General features: G+C 33.5%; 1 protein-coding gene across 2 annotated transcripts in view; it reads left to right on the top strand.

Annotated features, from left to right (window-relative positions):
• LOC144447812 (poly(rC)-binding protein 3-like) overlaps positions 1–24,129 on the top strand; it is a 108,131-nt gene that overhangs the window by 16,545 nt on the left and 67,457 nt on the right. For both annotated transcript variants that reach the window (XM_078137902.1, XM_078137901.1), the window contains exon 3: positions 5,112–5,222. The gene's annotated coding sequence lies outside the window, so the exon portion shown is untranslated. The remainder of the gene's footprint in view (positions 1–5,111; positions 5,223–24,129) is intronic.

Genomic DNA, 24,129 nt, shown 5'->3' with positions numbered 1-24,129 from the left:
TAATTACTGCACTATAATTAAAATGGGTGTAAGGAGCTGTCACATTTCATAAATTATCCTGTTTAAGAAGTGTGGTAAGTCAATATGTTGACTACACTGTGTATGTTTACTTTACCCACTCACTTAAAAGTGTATATTTGAGAGTTAATAGAGGGTTGGTCAACCGTTCCTTGTAGACAAACTATCTCCTTGTAGGCTTGAGAGAGAGAGCGACAAACTGTTTACGACATTTTAGCACAATGTTGCAACCAGGCAATGCATAAACACCAACTTGATACCCATGTTAAAAGTACCAGTAGACAGTACGATATATGGTGTTGTTCAGCCTATCAGGCTTCTCAAGTGAGTGCTGGCTGATAGCGTGGCACATGAATGTCTGTATATCTTACAGACTAAAGTACCAGCAGTCATTTATAATGGACGTCTGTGTATGCTGGCACCATGTACTTGATCGATTTTCGCTGATGTTTCATAAACTTTTATGGACACTTGCAAGTTTAATGCCACTTTTCAACACATGTATATTACATGAACTTGATAGGTAGTTATATATATGTAAATGGTAGTATACAAACTGTGGTAGTGAGAAAGGTCATGTTTAACACTGCAAAATGTTGTTGTCTCAGTAAAATACGGTTGTAAATTTGATTTAGAGATTTAAGCTTAACCCCTTCAATACTGAAAACATTCCCGCCAAAATTGTTTGGACAAAATTCTTGTTTTATGTAAGTAAGTTTTTGGCATATATCAACTTCATTTTAGACTGGAATTTAAGATATGTTACTTCCTAATAAAGTAATATTATTGTAATTATGAAAATATTCATATAAATTGGGTCCCCATATTATTTAAAACTCGTCTCTAGTCATGAAAGGGTTAATCACGTAATCAGGGAGTATGCAGGTTTATGGAAATTGAGTTGAGAGCACAGATTCCCAATATAGCTGTAACCTATAAAATGCATATATAAATTCCCCGTCACTATAGCCAACATAATGGATATATACCGGTAAATCTGGACAAAAAACGGTATGCGATTTGTTGTTGCTGATTTCGAACTGAATAATTTTGGTGATAAAATTTGCTTTTCTCAGTTTTGTTTTTTAGTATATACACGACTTCCCAGAGATCCTAGGGCTTCCGTACATTTATCCCTCTGTATAATGGCTAACTATAATAGTACAGGAAATATTAGAATTCATCATACTTGCACCTACTGTGCATGTCACCAAGGTCCATAGTACCGGTATCTTGAATCATTAGGTGCGCTGTGTTAGCAAACAGACTCAAACAGAATAACAAGTACTAATAACAATGTTCCATAAAACAAAATGATGAAAAAATTGGTATGAATTACTCATATTTTTCTTGTGATATAATCATCAATTTAAAATTAATTTTGTTATTATTACGACATGGGAAAGCAACCGTTAATTTATGTGTTTTGATCTAGTTTTATGCTTGCTGTGATTTCATTTCAAAACTATAATTGTGTATCATGAATAATAGAATCTAAGAAATTTAAAATGAAATTTTTTCAGTAAACAGTGCCAGAGAGAAAATGACGAAACACCCTTGAGGAATATAAGTATTGGAAAACACACTATATAATATAGCCGTGGTTATTTTTAACATCTACCATTGCATTTCAATTGTTCACACTTTCCTAGTTTTGTTATCAATAAATCTGCAATCAAGCAAAGAGGCTGAAAACTAAGCCATTTTAAGTCTCAACGAGATTGCATGAATTAAATTCATATAGCATCCAACTTAACCTATGATGAATATAGTAATAACACCATGGGGGTCCCCCAACCATACTTAAGTGGATTCTACAGAAAATCATGGAAACTGCAAAATGAAATTTAATTTGTGGCAGCCATACTGGTGTCCAAAAATGCCATAATTACCACTTAAGCTTGTCACATTAATCCAGTTTCCATGACGACCATACAAAAGAAATCGATAAGGGTGCATTTGCTGCCTGCATTAAAATTATAGATTCGATTAATATACTGTATTATTGACAATTGCAATGCAGTATTGACTAGTTGTTTAACAAAGTAGGAAGATCTTGTCTAACCTAGTATGCCTTTCTATTGACAGTTGAACGATGGAATTTCTTTGAAATGACGTGTGTGTTGGTATGGTATTGTGACGATGAAAACTGAAATATGTCACGATTGGCATCATTACTATATACATGTGATTCTTTTCAAATCCTAGAAATTATGTTTTTTAACATATATTGTTCATGTTTCTTTTCAAGACTTGAATCAAAAGAGTATTTGTGAAATACAAAGGTTGTGAGATCATTGACTGTTGGTCAATTAATATGAGATGGTTTTTGTAAAATAAAGGTGTTGTCATCTCTATGAAGCATTGTGTCTGTATACGATTTCCTCCCACTAATCCATTCTGGCATTGATGCTATTGCCAACATCGTCATTTTCTTTCCATCTTCACCAACATCCTCTTCTTCCTCATCATCATCAGCTGCATGATCATCATCATCATCATTGTCCTCTACCTCATCATCATCATCATCATCATAGTCATCATCATCATCATCATCATCATCATCATCATCATCATCATCATCATTATTGTTATTGTTATTATTAATTATTTCATCACCGTCATACTATCATCATCATTATCATTATCATCAACGTCATCATTACCACCACCACCATCACCACCACCACCACCACCACCTTCACCATCACCATCACCATCATTATCATCATTAATATTTTCATCATCATTACCAGTATGATGATGTTACAATCAATCAGTTACTGCATTCCTTATAGATACATGTATTTAACTATACAGCTATAAACTACATCAAATCAATTACGTCTAACATTGTACATTATATCGTTAAACATGTATTTGTGAATATCAGAAAACATAGCCAATTAATATGACTGTGCATACTTCATAATACATGGTTTATATCTTAGATTCTAAAATATCATTTCTCTTAATTAATTCCTGGATGTGTGTAATTTATGTGTAGGTTTCAGTCAGTTCTAGGAATGTATCATAGTCTTATGTTGATTCAAGGCAAAGTTGATATGATATATGTACACTTGTGTAAATGATATGTACAAATACACAAAGATACATGTATGCAGAACTGTATATCAGGATGTTTGATATGCACAGAAGCTGTGTACTTTTTTGTGACATACACAGAAGCTGTGTACTTATATTACTTTTATTAATATTAGTGCGACTTGCAGAAGCTGTGTACTTTTTAGTGACATGTACAGAAGCTGTGTTCATGTATCTATATCATATATGTATTGATCACTATGATATACAGGTGTGTAATGTATGTACCGGGGTATATATGACATGTTCATATATACAGAAACTGTGTACATATACTTACATGTAAATATGTTACATTGTACATATATGATATACCATGGAAGTATATACTTCCATGCATTTACAAAAGCTGTGTACTTTTGTATGACGTGCAGAATCTGTATTTCTGACATACACAAAAGCTGTGTACTTACATGTTCATATATGGGCATAGAAGCTGTGGATTTACATGTAATATTATATATATATATGCAAAATTTTGTGCACTGAACTTGTGTAACATTAAGTTCAATATAGTGCACAGAATGAATTTTTATTTAGTATGTATATATGTATACTTTTACATATCCTTTCTAAAATACCAGGATTTCAATTCATATGGAGATAGCAATGTTAGGAGGGAGCTGTTGATATGGACTTCCAACAACAGCAAAAAAAATTTTATAAATAAAAATAAGACTACTTCATGTTGACTACCAGTTTCGTATGAACTTGATACGAGTTGTGACATTAAACATCACTGTACAGTTATATTGATATCCTGATCACCTCTGTATTGTTGACCAGTAGACCATGGCGTATTAATTATATACATATTATATATTATGTTTGAATATGAATCAGTCTGCATGCTATAGCAGCAATATTGATGAAGTGTTTGTTATATTGTTATTTTAATTACTTAACCATATGGTGTCTTTCTCCCATCATTAATTCCTTTGTACCACCCATAAAATGATAATTCTATAACAATGGCGTATATTTTTCTAATTTATTTTCTATTGCCTGGCACTCTGACCTCCTCATTGTTGTATCGGCATCACAGCTGTGAAATTTACGTAATATCTTTTTTATATTAAATTTTTAGAATTTATATTGCAATTCTGGTTGGTTTTTGGGTGTGCGTGTTTAATATTAGATAAATGCTTGCTATTTATTTTGTTGTACCCTGGCAACGGAATTTCATATCGTTGGTTGCCATCAAAGATTTTATCTTATTGTTAATTATGAATGTGCTGTATTTTTTGATTATCATGGATGGTTGGTTGGAAAAGGAACAGTGATCAGTTTTAAAAAATGGCATAGAGGGTGTTAATTATCAGAAACACGTATATATTGGGAAAGATATTTATTTATTTTCTGCATCCCTTTTATATCAGGGGCTCACTAAAAACAACAAGATATAATATCTGTAAACTTTGATGTACGCATACTGGATTATTAACAGCCACTATAAGCAATAAGTATTGGCTTGTTTAAGTGAACTAGTGAGTGCATATGTCCTCTAGGTGGATGCCAGTATCTGATACATGCAACAGAATATCAGTCATTATAGTCATATATATATAGCACCATGTAAATGAAATCTGATCAATACTCTGAAATATGGAAGAAAATCACCCCTTGTAGCAGTACATGTATATAGCATTGATATGAATTAATTAACATTGTAATATATTACATTGTACCATTGCATTGTGTACTTCATTAATCTCACCTGTATTATATGTAAATTGAGTTCTAAAAACAAGATGGCTGAATGTTGTGTTTGCAATGAACAAAACAAAATATAATATACAAAATGAACATTTTGAAAAAAAAACCAACAACATGGATTTTTGTGGATTTGTAAATTGACACTATTTGCTTTTTCTGTTGAAATTTTGGACAGAATTGGCATTATAGGGCAGTAAGATCAAATATTATGATTATGATTTTTTGTGAATTTTTATATTGAGTATTTTTTTTGTTTGTTTTTTTGTTCACAGGAATCTGATAAGAAAGTGCTGACTCAGCAGTTATCCAGATAATTCTATCCAAGATTCTTTACCAGTCAGGATCCGAAGATCTGAGACTCCAGAGGTTTATCTACAATTCAGGTATCTATATTGTACATGGGTATAATATAATCCCTTAAGTCACCGCAAGATCTTCCTATATTTTTTAGGTATTTAATGAGCCGCCTCCTTGCGAATGTAGGTGTTTGCATACGTTTAAGTAGGCATGCCCAGAATGCCTTTGAATTAAAAGAATTTACAAGCACTTCAACAAAACTTTATGTGCGGCAGCAACTCAAGTCAATAATGGCTGAGGTTAAGAATTTCAAAAAGCCATAACACTGGGACAAGAAATTTATGTGGTGGACTTTAGAACTGTAATGTGCTAATTCTGTATGTGAACAGACAAGACAGAGAAGTGGGCAGTGTTGATACAAGTTTTCGAAGACTGGTGACTGCGTTCTAGTTTTTGGTCGGCTTGCTGTATACAAATGTTATGTTGCTTCTGTGTCAGTGCATTTAACCCTGTTATGCTGCAGGGTGCAGTCAGTAACGTACTCAACTACTGACCCGTAGAAAGAATTCTCACTGAGTCGCTATTGTTCATTTAACAGTCTTAAACGAAAGGTCAGTACTGTTCACTTGCAGCCACTTCTACTAGTGCAGAAAGAAAGCTTCAACAATCTCCAGGTTAGAAAAACTCTACAGAATGGCAAACATCTTTTGTGGTGTTGTGGATGACTTTATGTCTTCACATTCCACAAAATGAAAATATAGGGCATAATATCATATGTGTGTGTTTAAATTAACTGGGTGTGGTTCACCTTACATGTACATGACCAACATAAATTTGGTGTTGAAAATTACAAGTATGTATGACAAACAGCCAACTGTAAATAGTATGTAGGAATAGTTTGTAATTTTCAAAAAACAATCTACAGTAATTTCAGAAAGGTGTACAAAAAATTAACAATACAGGTAAATCTGATGAGTGAGGTTTACTGATTAACAGATAGTAAAATAAGACTGTAAACAACAGCCTTGAATCAAGGTCAACTCTTTCCTAAAATCAGATCCTGTCTACATAGCGTGAAAATTACAACGACTGTACAAGCATGTCAAATCAAAATACTTGGTCAATTTGTTTTGGGTGATGTACATACATTATTTGGTTAGGCAGAGCAAACATTGCGAATATATCTACAGTACCAAAGGATAACCTATGAGTAACACAAAATATGGGTCAACAGGGGAGTAGTTGTAATCTTGTATGTATCTATACTTTATTGTTTATCTGTTTACATTTCATTGACCCTGTACAGTAATCTAGAAGGGTAAACAATCGTGTTTTAGATTTACAGATTTCAATCAGAGAACTGAATTCAATTTATTATTTTCAATCAGTGCACTATTGGAACTTGGTCGTATGATGGATCTGTTACGTTTCTGAGTAACAATTCTATGTGCAGCTATGTGATGTTGTACAGTAGGTGTGCTAAGGTCAGAGGTTGCCACAGATCTTGCCTATTCTGTTCAATGGCAACATTTTGATAAGATTACAGAATCACACACATGTAAATAAACAATGTACACAGTGTGTTGACATTTGGTGTTATTATGGTTTCCAGTGTTTGTATTGACAGTGCTTTAGAGCTGATTTTAATGGGTCATGACTGAAACTCCAGTTTAAAACCCTTTCATTCCTAGAGACGACATTGGAATAAATAGAAACTTGATTGTAAGAACATTTTCTAAAATTTAAGAATATTACTTCATTGGGAAGTAATATTTCTTGAATTCTGATCTAAAATAAAGTTGATCTTTTTCCAAAAATTACTGAGAAACAAGAATTTTTGTTCAAAAATTTTGGCGTGAAAGTTTCTAGTTCTGAAAGGGTTAACAACAACTCCAAATCTTAGGTAGTCCTGCTGCTAGACCCCTTTGGCTATTCTGCTGAGGTGTAAAAACAATGTGTGTGGTTCCGATTACATTCAATTTTAGAATAGGTGGGGTAGGTGGATTTTTTATTTTAATTTTTTTTTTCATATGTGAGTGTCTAGTTCAGGTAGTTATGTTTTCCATTGTTTTCCACGGTCCCTGTGTTATTGGTTTCTTCTCATCAGATGTACAGCCATTACAAATTGGAAGAACAGTTGTCTTTTTAAGTTGATGTCAGTTTCTGCATCCACTATTTCTTTCAAGAATTCACGATTTTTATGATTTTAATATTTCTTCTCTGGGATACCCAAAAAAAGGTTTAGGATCAGCAGTGAAAAACTAGGTGGGGTCGGGTAACCGGGACCAAATGACTTTTTTAATTAGGCCTTACCTTTCTGTGAAGGCGACCGATGGTCATTTCCACCCTCATATCTATGAGAAGAAAGCCCAAGGCCTATCAGCTAGACTAAATCTTAGGCTGCAAGGTAAAATATGTTATATGTCATTCAGTCTTTGAACCTACAGGCTTCTCTTACTGATGCTTTTAGACTATGGCACTTCAAATGAAATACTGTATAATAAAAATTTTATACAGAAAGTCAAAGATTTTTGTTGAAGCTTCACTTGGAATTCGCTTGCAAGAAATTTTTTGATGCTCTGATTAGAATTTTTTATTAGTATGAACCTATGGAGTCTATTACATGTAACATTCATTCTCACAAAATACACTGTGTTGTTCAACCTTTAACCAATCTTATACTGAACATATACAGACTACAATTTACAATTCATGATGTAAAAATTGAATCTGAAAATATTGAACTCATCAAATTTTGGTAGAAAATATGTTGGGCGTTGGGACAATGTTGAAATTTTATCTTATAACCTTATCAGTTTATTAGTTTGGTCAGAGAATTGGTTATTTTGATAGTTTCATTTCGATGTATGTTTCCTTACACTTCATGGATTTAGGCTCAAGATATAGTAATATTAGTAATATTGATGTAATCTCATTGTGAACAATGTCTGGTGAGGTCATAGCACCAACCTGAATGTCAAAGGTCAAATCGTTCTTGATACCTGGGTGATAATATTGAAGCAGTGCCAATCAAATTACACACACTTCGTAGCTAAATCCTCAGCAAATGTTATAGTATTGAACTTGAATTGAAGCCTTCAGGTACTCACACATCAGAGAGTTTAAAATATTATCTCCTAGTTGTTGGATTGCATTTGTATCTCATGCCCCAATAGACATCTTGTCAAATGATGTAATGGTAATAGTACAGGATAGAATGCTATCAAAGGAATAAATGAAATCTCTACATATGCAAGATACCTACATGTTGTAAGTGATATTACTAGATTTATATCAACTTTAGATCAACAGTAGCTGTAGCTTATACTGGTATTAACTGTACGCTGACAATTATTACATGAAATGTTACCATGGCAACATACACATTAGTCTTACTGCTAGACCCCTTGGGCTATTCTCTGCTCACTGTGAAGATGACCAAAGGTCGCTAGTGAGGGCGATAGCCTGAATTTCAGAAGAAAGCCAGAGGTCTAGCAGGTAGACTACATTCACATTTGAAAAAAAATTGTACTGATGAATTTCTTTTCCTGAAATCTTGTGTCTAGAAGCTTTTTTAAGCAATGGACATGAAGTAGTTGTAGTCTTAATATGAGGTCTGACGTCAGTGGATGTTTCATCCTTACAGCGGCAAAAAACAACAACACAATTTATGGAGCAATACGTGTAGAAACATAGTGACATAAGCATGTGGTGACACATATGCACGCACATATAATCCATATGTCAAACTGAAAACCTTTGGTATAATTTTAAGCGTATCATAAGTATGCACATAAACCACAAATACGTCATCATTAATACTCTAAATTTTATCCAGTTTGACGTGAAACATGATAGGTCTAAATTGGATTCGTATAATACTCAAACGACATGTTTGAGGCTAATATTAACATTAATAACAAACATAACATAATTTCCCTTGATAGATGTAAATCACTTCGTTTTATGATTTCTATTTTAAATTATTCATAATAGAATCACTAGAAAGTAATACTCTGAACTTAGAGTGATATTTGTTTATTATTAAGTTACCCTTAGTAATATTTATTTTTCAATCATATTTGTTTTTTTCATGAATGTGCATTCATATTTAAAACTAATATTGGTATGTAATATTAATCTACTATTAGTAGTAGGTAAGTTAGTCTAGTGCGGTCCTTCACCAAATCTTGAGATCTCTCTTTAGAGATGATCCCATACGACTTTGGCATCCAGGAGATAGATAGTAAAGAGTGGAATTTATTTTCCCCATCAAAAAATTGTGTAATAAGGTTTAGAAAATGATAATTTATTGTTTGGACATGTTTCTTTGAGTCTTTATTAGTTTACAGTGTAGCCCAGAGACCTGTCTTGGGTTTACTATCGCACAGGCTTTCCAACCTCAGCAAGTCTGTGGGCATATGGAGATGTTATCCAGGCCTTTCCAAAATTTGCCATGGTGGTGCTCTACTTCCTGTCTGTGTGTACTTTGGGGGTATACATGGTATAGGTTACTCAGTTAATCATAGAGCACTGCTGCTTTCCATGATGTCTGAACAATACGAAAAAAAAACATCCCTGATTTACACTTCTATAGAATACCAAGGGACAAAGCTCTCTTGAAATGATACAAAGGGGTGATGATACCCCCAATTTGAGCGAGGGCGCTGTTTTACAATTTCCTGTTTGTAGTCTGCAATGGCCTATTAAGGGATATTAAAGGTTTGTAACACAGGACAGCAAGGTCATCATTTGTTTTCTACAAATTGAATTGCAAATGATTCAAAAAATCATCCTTGTTATAAAATTTTGCAAAGTATTATTCTAGATCACAACCATATTTCCCCTACTCTATGACAGAGGTTTGAAAACGGTAGCAAAAAAAACTTACAACATTTCTACCCACTATCCAGTAATCTAGAACTGCATATGTGTATTCCAAAACACTTTAGTCTCTGTCTGTTAAATGGATAGTGTAAGAATAGAAAAACATGGATTTCAATCTAAAATTAGCTTGGCAGCAAATAAAATGATTTATTTGAGTACAGAAATGGTGTTACTGGGCCAGCTTAATAGGTAGTGCAGTGGAAGTCGCTTTGATTCATACCACATGTACAAAATCTACATTCCACACTAAGACCTTTATGTAACCGATGTCATCCTTATTTCTGCTCATACCACACATACTTGAGAAAATCTTAGTCGGTTCTTATTACATAACATAAGTCTCGGATTAACCCTAGCGTGAACTTTCCTGATTCAGTCACCGAAATGCTGGTACGCATCAGTTATTTTTTAGTTAGGGAATACTAAAATAGCGTGCTTTTCTAGGTGTCCATGCACCCGTTCCTGGAAAGGGGAACATGGATACGTACTTTCATGCTAAGCTTTGGTTGTTGTCATGGTAACAAAGACGTCATGGTGAAATGAGAACTTTGTATCCTCAAAGGTTGATTCATGTTAATGGACAAAGTGTTCTGATATCATATTTTCCAATAATGTTGGCCACCATAAATGATTTATTTTTATAAGACAAAATTAACAATTAATGAGATTAGCGTGGCTAAGCGTTGCAGCTGTGGGAAAAGGCCAAGAATGTTCAAAATTTAGTATGTTGATGGCCTGAAACCATATGTAGATGTGATAAAACTTCAAGTTGTGATAGTCACATCCTCGGTGCAAAAATGGTGAAAACATGATTTGATACAGAATGTGTAGTAATAGTTTAAGGACTGATAAAAAAAAAATGTAAAAAAACCCCCAAAAAACCTTTTTTGATATCGAGAATATATTGTTCATGGTTGGTTCCAAGAATCAATAGATCAATGTCTGTCCTATTTTAAAAAAAATATATTCTGTGAATTTTTAGTAGTAACGGTAGCAATGATTACGAGAAATGTTTTTGTGTGATTATCAATTTCAAATTTGAATCTACCCAGGAACATTTAATGTATGCTACATTTCTGTAGCATATTATTTTGTATTGTGATTTTAAAAAATGAGCCGACATGTGTCAACCCAAACAGAATTGAAACCATTGTCACGAGAGGACTTATTGAGTAGAAGTGTTATAGCATAACGTGTCAGCTTGTATTTTGTCCCGCTAAGTGTCATTCATGTCATTTGCATAGCAATGTGAAACCATCCCATAATATTATGAACTTGTATGTATATGAACCTGATTGTAAATTTCTTGTGGAGGAGTAGCTTTTATGATTCAGGCATTACTTTCACTTATGGGATAGCAAGTGGTTACATAAGTGACCAACGACTGGACCTTTCAGACTGTTGAGGAGTTGTAGTTCAGCAAACAGAGTCAGAAGCATTGTAGTGTCAAGAGTCATCAGGAGTAACCTTATACTTAGAATGGTATGTCTAGCGTTAATCCCCAGGAGCTAGTGAACAGCTAAACTAAACACAGAATGTTCAGTAAGATATGTATTCAGGTAAACTCTGACTTGGTTCGTGTTATGACTAAAAACAGTCAACATTTTGAGGCTATAGTTTGGTTTCAGGGTACATGTATCAATAAATAGACAAGGAAAGCTATAAAAGAAACCATACACCTAAAACCTTTGTCAAAAAGAAACACCCTATAGAACTATACTTACTAGAAAGTGTTTGTTTTAAACGCAGTGAACTGATATGTGTTTGCCGCTAATACTTTCAATGGGTTGTTCAGAAGATTTGTGTTTTACCAATGGGCTATTGGAGTTTATCACCAACCATTACAAAATACACATATCTGGTTTTATACACAAACAAAGACCCTTCTCTGCCTTACAGTTGTTCACAAGTACTGTAATTGGTGATACAAGAGGCTGGTTGAAATCTAATCCATGGCTGGCATGTCAGCTGTGGATGGCTGTAACCACACTAATAAGGGAATGGAGGCAAACCATTCATATTACATCTCCAATTAGATTGGACACACGTAAAGGAGTCAGCATTCAAAGGCCCTAGTGAATTCTCGTCATGAACTGTACACATTAATAACATTGTTGTTAAGTGCTTCCAATAGAAATTCAACATTCCATCACAAAAACACAATAAGACAGAAAAGCAAGTGCTAAAATTACATTTTCAGACAAAAGAAAGATAAGAACCCATTAAGGTGACTGCAGATATATATTATCTATTCAGGGTTTATTTTTGTAGTGCTTTCTTGGGGGAAGAGAAATCACTTGACATGCGATTGATGCGGCATCGTCGTTGTATGCGCTACATTTTCTTGATGTGTACACATTTTAATAGTGGTCCTTAATTTAGTTCCATATGGATGGAGAAAATATGTTCATTTCCATCAAAAGTAAATTACACCCCCAGAAAAAAATGGTTTGGCTTTATTTGCATAACAACAGAAATAATTGTAATATATTCACTGTTCTCCCTGTGAATAATGGTACAGCTAGGTTAATTTGAATATCAAAAAAAGAAATGTATAAATTTAATTAGGTAATCAGGTAGAACCACTTCTAAAGGGGGGGAGGCAGGCATACAAGGTAAGTTTGAAATAAAATTGAAAGAAGTAAGAAATCATATATTTCTTGTGAAAAATGAAATGTGTAAGACATTTCATCATTATTTGAGACTTGGAGTATCAAAATGGTGTGTGTGTGTGTGTCTGTGTGTGTGTGTGTGTGAAGGTGTGTGTGAAGGTGGGGAGGGAGGGGGTATTGAATTATATTCATTAGAATGAAAACAAAATTAGAAGAAAAGAAACATTCTCCTTTGTAGATTAGTTTACAAATATAGTCACTTTATAAAAGTAAGGTCGAAAATATTGCAATATTTTGATTTGTCTAGCACACTACATATATCTAATCCGTAATCCTGCACTCTGTCAGCAAGTCTTAGTACACACAGCCTAAATGCTTTTCAATCTCACAGACAACAATATCTTAGAAAAAATTATTCTTGTAGCAAAATAGTAAGATTATTCTTAGCAATGTTGAAATTTGAACGGTGTGATATTTATGTATTTGACATTTGAGATGAGAGATGGATTATAATCTAGAGTCAGGCTAATATGTTAGTATGTCTATTCGAATCCACTGTGGTGTATACAGTGTAATGTATACCCCTTACTTAAAGACTGACACCAAAGATAGAATGTTCATCTCCAGTAGCTCTTTATGTTTCTAATAAGGACATGAACCTATTGATTCTTTTGTTACACCCAGTCTGAGCGTTACATTAGGTACTGAGGATTATACATGTACATAACATATTCATATTTAGATTAAAACATCAACACTGAAATTAGGAAAACTATCAAGTTATGTCCAGCTGGATCAAGTTATTGTATGAATTTGAGGTTTACATTTGAATGTGCATTTAATCACAGAAGTATGGTTGAAGAGGGGACTGGGAGGCGAGGGGGGGGGGGGGGAAGAAGCTGCCGCAAAAGTGCATGAGGATGGGTGCCAGCCAACCTGATAAATTCCTTGTTCGAAATGTCTCACATGTGACCTGTAACAGCCAGGATTATAGAAGAAATTGCTTTCTGAAATTGTGATATCTCATGAAATAATAATGACTACAGCATGGACGAGGCTTCTTGGAAGTTTTTTCTCAGGTAGATTTATATAAAAGTTTGCTTTATTATATTGCTGACTCTTCCATGCTCAAGTGTAGTATATTCCAGAGTTCGGATACAGTACATTATATGTACACGACGTTCAGTGTTCTCCACAGGACAGATGGCAAGGATGGCTAATTTACATAATCATTTACATAACATGATAATTTGCATAATTATCAGCATATAATATGATCTTCATGTCTTCAACATTGAAACATACTCTTGACATATTTATATTTAATAACATGTAGTTTGGGATCAGCCATTTCTCTTCATGTGAAAGTATTATATAGTATAGTGGTAAGGATGGTGTTAGCATTTTGCTTTCTCTATAGTGGGGAGAACGTGTGAATTGTGCCATGGATGCATTTTCATGACATATAATGATATATTCCCAGTGAAGTATCATGGTACTGTACATGTATCTACCATATCTCTGACTCAAATCTGAAGAGAGATACCAGAATGTTTCAGTATTCTCCTTTAAATTTGAAGTCTGCCCTCTAAAATTCAAGTCACATGATGCTAGTTCTGTTAGGTTGAATAGCATTTATCAGGTGATTATCTCAGCGGCTGACAGCCAATCAGGTTTCATTTGAAAATTGTTCCACAAATTAAATTAATTGTTTTGCAGGTTAATAAATTAAGCAATTTTGAAGCCAGTGACAATATCATTTTTAGACAAATTAATGAAATGCTTTGTGTCTTCCTAAAATAATTAATCCCGGATAGAAAATATGATATTTTGTAATATGTATCTCAAGAGCATAATGAACGTCCATTTTTTTCATGCTAACTCTAAATCATGATTTCATGATTAAACAAAAACATCCAAGTTTACTAAAATATAATGATTACATGTAAACCGTTATTAATGTGAAATATTTAGCCTATACTGAAAATTAATAAAAAAGAAACAAAACAAAAATGAAAATGATATGTGTTTCAGGCTTTATAGAGAATTGAGTTCGTGACTATGATTTGTTGAAGAATGATAGAAACATAGTGTAACGCTATAAATATACCATGTCCATTATTTTTGTGGATATAAAATGTAATTCTCCCTATCAAAATTATGGAGAAGATGAGTAGTAGTCGTTCTGATGATTCTAAAATATCAAAGTTCAAATGCAAAGACAAATTTTGCCTTGTACTAGTTCTGGTTTTGGCTTTATTGCTCATGCGTGCAGACAAGTGAAGTAAAATAAAGAAAATGCATGTTTTTTTTTCTTGTTTAGAATGGCAATAATACGATGAATCCACTAGACATTAGAACATCAATACAGAACACTTGATTGGTCACTGAACTGGAAATGTTAATTCTATTAGAAATTATCTGCGGTGCTTTGAACAGTACGATTTTTTAGACAAAGAGAAAATGTATGTGTATGTCATATTTGAACGTCAAGACTTAAATGTAGCGTAAGATCAATGGAAAGACATTTACTGTGTAAATAATACATAGAAATTATGTTAGTATTGGAATTTTGCCTAATTTCAGAAAAAGTAGTAGGTCACTCGATATATTTCTATTTTCGTTTTAGTCCTTGTACAGTACAGTATTGATTATCTTGTAGTATCAATAACTGGATGTTTAGTTTGAGGATACTGTATGTACGTGCTCAATTATGTGTGATGTTCAGGGAACTGGTTGGTTGAACTTTTCGTTGGGTTTGATTATACCTGGGGTGATTGTCAAATTGTGAAAGTGAGGGTATTTTACATGCACCAAACACAAGCCAGATTGAAAACGTTGAAACAAAAATACGGTTTTTATACTGTAGATGTACTGCATCACAACAACTCGTATCTATGTCACTGGTTCTGCAGTGCTTAGATTATCCCAGCATCAATTTAATGTTCCAAATCACCATTATTTTTCTAAATTTGTCATAAAATTGGCTTGAGGTAGTCTAGTTCCTATACGGTATCGTACGTCCGTGTGAGAGACCACATTGTCATCCAGTCTATGCTTGAGGAGGTATAAATGTATTCCCCAGTTTACGTCATTCAGCCGGAAAATACTTGTGACCCATGTATTTGTTACTACAAGTCTAGCGAGTCGTGAGTGATAGTGATAAGGCCCTTGGGTCACTCAGTGAAACTTAAAAAAATATTGGGGAGTAATATCTAGTTCAACAGGATATAGAGAGAGGAAGGGAGGGGGAGGGAGAGAGTGAGTTTAAGTCAACCTATATTTACAGTTGTTGTCTTACTGGAATGGCGGCATATTATCAGTGTCCGACATAATTATTATATTTTAGTTGTGTTTGTTAATTGTGAATCAATGTTTTAATCATTACAATTTGTATAATGATATAAAATGTAGTATTTCATTACATGTAGGAATCTGTATTTAGAAGCATTTTCAGGTTTATGTAAAATTTGACTGGAAGACACTATTGGTGCCTTGAGTAGGTACTAGTATTTACTACTATAAATCTCTGCTAATGATGCAAAATGATCTCCCAAATGTATTTTTACTGTCTGCAACACCAAAAGGTAAAAAGCAGCCCATTGTACATGTGCTACAATGACCTTTCCGTCTTCAGATTTGAACATGCTATAATATTTCTTCAAAGCTTATGTACGAAATTTCATTTGTGTGTGGTTTTTTGTTGTTTTTTGTTTTTGTTTTTTTTGGGTGGAGATGGGTGGGTGTACAGTGTTCATGTGCATCATTTTTCTGTTTGTACATACACATACTTTTGTTTTACACATTTGCTATCGCTGTTTACTCTTTCCACTCTACTAGCCAAGTAGAATAAAGTTTGCTGCTTGACATGTTTTGGAGGGTTTTGTGCCAACTTTACTACGTCACGTCTTTTATGACTTGTGACCAGAAGAACACTAAAACAAGTTACTATAAATTCAGTCTACTGGGGTAGTGCTATCTGATACAGGATCTTTCTTTACTTTGATACCACACCTAAACATCTAGACCAGTATACATGTAAATCAGACCATAGTATGGAAAATATGTCAAAGAATTACAAGATTACACCAAATAAAAAAATGTGTGGTTCCGATTACGCTCAATTTTGGAATTAGTTCTTGCGAGACTTCAAGATTTTCGCGATTTTATTATTATTTAAGTGATGCGCACGCTGACCAGAAATAAATATTTTTTTTATCTAATGGCAATATATTGGTTTAATATCTGTTATGGAATATACACACATATATAGCTTGTAAAAATTGGTGGTTACATAAAAACATACACTCTATGTGTGTTATCTTGTCTGTAGAATTAGAAATAAACACAGTTCAAGAGATAGGCAAAGCTGTTAAACAGAGAACGATATTTTCTGGTAGATTTCCTGAACAATTACTGGTTTCTGATGTCAGCTTATAACGCAGTAAAACTTTACTTAGAAATATCCGGCTATAATTTCAATCTCTGCTGATTAATCCCCTAGCCATTATCATGATTTTCAAATCGACAATCGCAATTCCCCGGGGATGAGAAAAAAAAGGAATAAAATCATTTATCGGTGACCAATGTACAAGTAAATGTCATCGTAACTGATGTAGAAAGATCAATGACAGTTTAAAGTCGGAGAAGGAGTAAATGTCAAAGTGGCGAATGATTAATTGTTTCTCTACTAATATTTATCTTCAACCTAGCCATTGGAAAGACAGCTGCTTCAAAGCTTTCTTTTCGTTTTCTTTTCAATATGCATGAGTACTTTAAAATCAATTTGGTCAAAACCTTAATGGATATGTTACGAGAGTTGAATGTCCATATCTTGGACCATTGTGCGTGTATCCATGGTGATGTGGATTTTGTCAGGAATCAGCAGTAACACAAAAATAAAGCTGTGATAATACATTTCCATAAAAATGGGTAAAATTAAGACATTTTCACTAAAGATGGAAGTGAAAGATGACTTTGTTATAATGTCACAACGAAATCATGAATGTTAATTACTCCACTGGTCAAGTTAAAGATGATGAATCAACAACAACTAAAAATTAAAACCTTTTCTTAATGCATTCCCTAAAAATGTGTAAAATGATTGATGTTTCAAGTCTAGATATTTTTTCTAAAGATGGCAGTTATGATGAAAGGATGAAAGATATAGATCAGAGTGAAAAGAGAAGTTTAGAGAGAAAGACAAAATGGAGAGAGAAAAATAAAGGGAGAGAGAAAGACGGACAGAGACAGACAGATAGAAAGCACGAGACAGTGATAGAGAGAGAGACAGAAAGAGACAGAGACAGAGATAGACAGACAGAGACAGAGAGAGACAGGCAGACAAACAGATACAGAGACAGACAGACAGAATAACTGAACATGAAACTTGCATCTTGAAGATATGAATCAATTATAACGTTCAAGAAATGATAACTTATAATGATTATATTAGATTTGTAACTTCAAAACATCAATTATGCAAGTAGCAATTTATTTCATAAAGTAGATGTAAAGTATAAGATAAACATCGTAAATTTCAACTTTTCCACATTTGTAATTCTTAATGGCAAACTTTAATTCTCATTATCTTCTTTGAGAGTAGTTCATCAAATCTAAGTGCGGTGCAAGACAAAGAGGTTTGCCAGCAATACCAAAGAAGACTCATCTCTTGACCACGATGTGGCAAAGATTTAAAAAAAATGAATTTTATTAATGAGATATGGATTATCATGTTGAAACCAAGTCAAGACCTTGTCAGTTTCCATGACAACAGGTGAAGTTTTGTCATTTTGAACCCATTATGGTCTATTTTAGAAGGCGACCTACGTAATCTATTTTCCTTGATGATTCTTATATCTCCGTGATCACATTTATGAGAGAGAAATCTCCACTGATTAACTTTGATTAGATCTATCAAGTGGAAGGCAAACAAATTGCTCCTGGATTGGCTGTACACCTAAAAGCCATCTCCTTCAACATCCTGTTATCCCCAACGTTAATCGAAAAGTTGTGCCACTTATTTCATAGATATGACTGACAGTTCAAAGACAGCAATAAAATAGAACTAAAAAAATGCAGATCTGGCAAGATATTGAAAGAAATCTACAGGAGAGTTGTAATCTTAGATTGTAATTCCAATTTGATGGATCTTTTGGTCGTAAATTGCCCCTTCTTGGCTTCCTAAAGTTTATCTTCTACAATTTACCAAAGATAGCATAAGTCATATATTAGGTTTATTTTGTGCAATTGCGTCATGATGATCTCATATTGTGGAAATTACTTGAGTTTTAGTCAAGTACTTTTGGTAAGATCACTTCTTTCATTTGTAATCAGGGAGAAATAGTCTACGTAAGCTGGTACTAATATATTTTAGTTTAGAATTGTAGTTACTTTCTGATCTCAAAGTAGGTGTACGGGATGAGATTTGGCATAGTAAAACATTCTCACTTTTTTTTCATTAAAGGAAAATCTAGTAAGACTTATGCTTGCTTTTAGTGTACTTGTATTGGTTACTTCTGCCAACTTGCAAACTCATTGCATTTCTCAAGACAAACAAAGAGAACAGGATATTAAAATGTGATGTTATCAACTGAGGTTGCCCATAAGCCCTCGCACAATATAGCCGACTTGAATACAAGTCAAGTACAGTATGCCTTTTTTTGCAAGATTTGAAAGTTAAATAATTTACACAGGTACAACTTTATCCCCCAAATATATAAGTTGATAGCAGTAATCAATAGAAGTGTACTAAAGGTAGAAATAAGTCTGACTGGACTTTTCATCTAAGTTGATAGCAGTTATCAATACAAATGTACTAAAGACAGAAATAAGTCTGACTGGGCAAAGTGTGTCTCAACACAGAATTGTTTGTCAAAATTACTAAAAACATGACAAATAACTTTCATGCCCTCACAGCAACACAAAGTATAATGTTTATGTCAGGAAATCAACAACTAAAATGAGGAAAACAAGACAGGTTTGGCACTAATTTCTCTATATCTACATTGATTATGCATTCATGGCATACGATAGTTATTTTAAAAACAGGCTCCACTGTTATCATGATATGCGCCATTAAAACAATTTACATGATTGGTATGCATAGATGAGTTCTTGGTCTACCATTTCACTTTTGGACAATCTCAGAGAATATCAGCAGGCAGAGATTGTGGTACGAAAAATGAGAGTTGAATGTTAAAGTGGTTCATGTCCCTCTAAGGAAATGGTCTAGGAATCAAACTAAAGATGGTGATATGTTTGAAACACGATTACATAGCTAGCTGATCCCTTTTCGGATCAGTTTGATCTGACAGATACTCCTGGGAAAATTACATAAATGTACATGATTTTGTTAGTGAAGTTGAAGATATAAAAAAGTTAGCTTCTTTGGAAATGTTAGATTGTGATCTGAGATCCAAAGTACCAATGATTATCTCATTTGCATGTAATTTGCATTGCAAATGACTTAAACCCAGGAATTATTTGTGATCTTACTTTGGTAAAAACTTTTTCCTTGAACATCACTGCAAGTTCAACATGTTTGTCTTTTTCCGACATAAAACGTTGAAAGTCTATAGAATTCTTGTATCTGTAATAAAGCGAGAAATGAAACAAGAACAGCAAGATAACAGAAAACAGATTGCTCTAAGGCTAGATTCATTGCTGTTTGCATTCTACATTGATGTTAACTTTTGCAGACCTGATTTGTTACAACAAGAATTTGTCACAGAATGGATTGACTACAGTATTAATCATTCCGTTAATGCATCAACCACGCAATGTGAGGTACTGCATACAACGACAAATCAACAGTGTGGGTTGACCACAACAAATATTTCAGGCTATGTTAAGGCAGACTTCAAAAGATAATATATGATTAATTGTTCACCACCAGTAGTTCCAAGTTGAGTCATTCCAAAAAAATTATCATCAAATGAAATTTGATCAGGATGGAAAAAAGCAACAACAGAGCATAGAATGTTACACCATTGTCTACACTACAACAGGAAAAGCAGTATGGTCTGGTTCTAATTTTTTGTACAAACCATTTTCCAAATCAATTACCCTATGAATCATTGATGTAGAATGAATTTGGTAACTAGTAAGGCAAAACACCCACTTGGTTTGAGAATTGACATTCTAATTTCACTGGGAAAACGATTCCTCACAGATATTCCCTCACCTTTTCACACGGATGATTTTCAGATCAGTAGAGTAGCTTTGGAGAATATTCTTGTTTTACTCAGAAATTTATAGCTGTGTATCTTTTCTGTAATGGACTGTAGAGTCTAGATTTTACCAACTTTACCTTTCCAAATGCAAGCGTCAGGTTAAAAAATGCCAAGGTTTTCACCAAACATAAATTATTTACTACAAAAATCATATAACATCAAATGAACATTTCACACTTTCTACAGCTTTGAGATTTAAACTCGGCAAATAGCTTCTACTATTTGATACCCCAGTTGTGGTTTATCATTTGAAGAAATAACATATGCATCTAATTTTATCATGGAATTTCAGTTTCTGTTCAAACAAAACAGAAAGAAAAATAGAGATTTGGGTTATGGTCAGTTACAGACTCATGGAATGTTTGCAAATTCTTCGTAGTCACAGTATAGTAACATCATGGACAAAATAAGCCATTATGACTGTATTACTGGAATCTAATGTATGCATTTCCCGATGTCACTATTTCAACAGGTAAAAGACTGCAGAATGATTGTCCCAAAATTGTGCAGTAGCATTATCAACTTTTTGCTTTTATAATCATAAAATTTAGTATTATCTGATAGTAATTATGGAAATACTAGATTGTTTGTATTTGCAGATGAAAGTCAATTCCACCATTTTGGCAATAACGTTTGATTCAAAGAGATAAAAATTATTCAAAATGTGGGGAAATTTGGAATGAACAGTGAGACATTCTGACTTTTGATTTGGTAAAGTGTGCAAATTTTGAGTGAAAAATGAGAGATATTCTTACTTTGTTCATGTACATCACTGCCAGGAGAGGTGAGCATAAAGGGAGAAGGAATAAACTATCAAATTTCATTTTGTGTTCCTTTTCAATAATAGTACACGTATGAAATTACATACAATTCAGAACGATTTCACCAATATTCTTTGAGTTGACAGCTGAATAGTTGTTACGTGAAAGGTCAACAAAGGTCAAGGTCATAGTCTTGATTTGAATGTTAACATTTCATAAGCTTTTTTGAAACTTTTCATCCATTCTAAAATGTCATCTTAAATTGTTTTAATATCTCCCAAAATATTTTGCCGTAATAAAGAGATAGCTTGATTTATCATTAGCTAGTGAACTTTTTTTTGCCCGGAAATTCAAAGATTTCTCAGGGTTGTTTTTAAAATTTGCATAAAAAGCCCCCAAAACTGCATGTCTTTCAGAAATGGCAGGCAAGTACTGATCATATGAGTGGCTATATAGATGTCACTAATGGAAATTTCTACTCACAGATTCAAAAAAATTTCTTTGAAGCAAAATCCAAAATTTGATATGAAATTTTAATTTTAATTTAATGTAGATTTGGTATAAATGTCATTTCATTTTTTTGTACCAAAATGTGGCGCATAATGAATTTTGCTAATTTTGAAATTAAAATTGTTTCTTTAGAAAGTATTCATTAGTCATAATATCTGGTAATGTTTGACGTTTTACCTTAAGTTACGATTATGTAAAATCCTGTACCATAGTACATCAAATATAGTTGGCGTAGTGTTATGTAGTGTTTAAACACGTTTGGTTTATGCAGGACAAAATTTTCTGTTATTTACTGAACTTTTGTTATTTTTGTTCTCATTAACGTATGCTATGAAAGGATAATTCTAATACTAACCCCATATACCATATGTCTCTATCGGATATATTAAGAAAAATACAAAGAAACGCCGGCTTGTAGTTGTTTTCAAAAAATTACCTTCGAAATTGAAGTCCACATCAGTTGCCATGGTAACTATGGAGTTCTTCCTCTTCATTTAACACAAGAGAGCCTGGAGTATTGGAAATAGTCTGAAAAAGGAGGACTAGGAAAGTGAAAATGATGCCTTGAGTTCTAAAGAGGACGGTGTCAGATGTCTGAAAGAAAAATATATAAAGTAGAATTGTATACCTTAGCGAAGGGAAAGGTATTAAGAGATGGGGTTATAGCCATGTTATATTACACATGTACAGTACCACAAGATGAGAATTTCGTGAACATGTCTGACGGGAGTAATTTTGGTAAATACCAAGTAATAGCTTATAAGTATATGACAATACCTATACATTATAAATATTTTGCAAGGCGCATATTATGATATACATTGGGTATATGACCTTTGACCTTTGTTGATAGATATAAAAGTGAATAGTGATCTGAAAGGAGAAAATTATCTCGTTAAGATTATTATTCCACATTAATTCAAAATCAAAACACATAACTAAAAAAATGTAGGAGTATTTTATATAAACCATCATACTTATCAAAGTTTCTTTTAGTGTAATGATGAATTAGACTCAGCTGTCAGCAGTCTTGCCTTTCACTTACAACTGTAATATATAAATACACATACATTTATATTACGTCATACAGTATGTACGGAGATAAACCCTTCTTTATGGCAAGGCTTTCCACTCAAAGAATGAGAAGTACAAAATGTAAGTTTGACTTTCGATTTACTTCTCATCTTTTCATTGTTTTTGAATGTATGGAAAAAGGGGAAGGGGAAGCAGAGAGACAAGAGTAGATGAGATAGAATGAGAGGGACAGAGTGGGGGAGGGGGTTTAAGAGATGAGATAAGAAAAAGAGGTCTAGGAGTTGGGGAAGAAGTTAGGAAGAACGAGGGGTAGGATTGAGTGAAACAGAACAGTGGGAAATGACAAAGACTTTATTTATACATAGAAATAAGAACTAGTACTAGAATATCGTTGAGGTCAACTTATTTGCTGAAGGAACATACATGTAGTAAATGTATACTGAAGTGTGTGCACACTTGGGCCACGGCAAAACATTTAGCAAGCTGGTACAGTACTGAACATATATTAGTAATGATACAGTATTTTGTAAATTAAAAAAAAAATTGCCTTCAGGATTTCTGTACACTTATGTAAAACATAACCTTGGGGTAGGTTATACCATATTGTGTATTGTAGGAGTTGGGTTATACCATTATTGTATATCGTAGGGGTATGGTTATACATGTACAGGTACCATATTATGGATCCTAGGAGTTGGGTTATACCATTATTGTGGATCCTAGGGGTTGGGTTATACCAGTATTGTGGATCCTCGGGGTTCAGTTATACTGTTATGGTGGATATTGCATGCTTTTGTGTGGTTTCTAAATGGTACAAAATTTGACATGTTTTGTAAGAGAAATTCTGATATTTGAGACTTGGCAAATATACTTCTTTAAATTGTGTGGTGAAACTAGTTAATATACTCCTAGCCAAAGAATAAAGAATGGTTTCAAACGAAGTGATGTTATTGT

This window comes from Glandiceps talaboti, chromosome 16 (assembly GCF_964340395.1).
Source record: "Glandiceps talaboti chromosome 16, keGlaTala1.1, whole genome shotgun sequence".
In the NCBI taxonomy this organism is placed as follows: Eukaryota; Metazoa; Hemichordata; class Enteropneusta; family Spengelidae; genus Glandiceps; species Glandiceps talaboti.
The sequence above is the reverse complement of the archived record's forward strand: the minus strand, read 5'-3'. Positions and strand labels throughout refer to the sequence as shown.